The 1075-nt window shown below is 29.9% G+C and overlaps 1 non-coding gene across 1 annotated transcript; it reads left to right on the top strand.

Moving 5' to 3' along the window:
* The first annotated feature begins 865 nt into the window (after positions 1 to 865).
* Trnav-aac lies at positions 866 to 938 on the top strand. The gene has a single exon. It is a non-coding gene; the product is annotated as a tRNA-Val (tRNA).
* The last annotated feature ends 137 nt before the right edge of the window (positions 939 to 1075 follow it).

The raw sequence follows: 1075 nt of genomic DNA, 5'->3' as shown, positions 1-1075 counted from the left end.
ATATGGTTTATATTACTTATTAATTATTAGATAATATAGTATACGTATTACGTATATACCTAACATAACCCATTCACGTATTCTAGGTACATACAATATATTACACTTTATTATGTTTTGCCTTTTGGATCAGAAAACCATAACATAATATATTTATAAAAAACATCACAAAAAAATTGAATTTTAAAATGGTTCGATGTATGTTATAACTTAGGTATATTTATTCATAACGAATTCACAAGTTATGAAATAAAAATCGTACCCCTATATTAGATAAGAAGGTAAATAATAGTGACCAATGAAAGGAATAAAGAAAATTACGAGGGTTGATCAATACAATTGTGTAATAATTGTAGGCTATACGCATATATATACTAGGGGTGTAATGTACAATGTAGGTACATTCGAAATATTCGAATACCAAATCGAATAATTCCGATAATTCCCATCACTAGTATATACTATGATCTACCATCTACCTATTAAGTATATCACGGTATCGGTACATAAAGTTTAATCATATTGATTAGGTTTCTAGGTATTTGGAATTGGTGATAGAATGATTTTCAATTTTTAGCCTTTTAGGCCGACGGGGAGTGGTCTGTATGTGGCTCTTGGAAAAATAACATAGGTACATTATAATATACAGCGGCCCCGTTACAGCTTATCACTTTCTAACATACAATATTGTGGGAAACAATAATTATAAATAATATTAGCATTTAATATAGATAGTAAAAATATAATAAAATAACATAGGTACTATAACACATATTATGTGTTTATTCGATGGTTCCGATTTGTTACGCTTTACGCAAGTGGTTGCTTATTTTAAAACAAATAAATTCAAGTGTAGCCTTCAGGTGTTTCCGTGGTGTAGCGGTTATCACATCTGCCTAACACGCAGAAGGTCCCCAGTTCGATCCTGGGCGGAAACATGACTTTTTTTGCGATTTTTCTCTAAACACCTTTCACATTTAAGAGACATAAAAATTCTTACCACCAAATGTTATATAATAGAAATGCTGTTTATCGTTTTTACAATTTTTTTTTTAAGACTTTGAATCTTGGAACA

This window comes from Myzus persicae, unplaced genomic scaffold (assembly GCF_001856785.1).
Source record: "Myzus persicae strain clone G006 unplaced genomic scaffold, MPER_G0061.0, whole genome shotgun sequence".
In the NCBI taxonomy this organism is placed as follows: Eukaryota; Metazoa; Arthropoda; class Insecta; order Hemiptera; family Aphididae; genus Myzus; species Myzus persicae.
The sequence above is the reverse complement of the archived record's forward strand: the minus strand, read 5'-3'. Positions and strand labels throughout refer to the sequence as shown.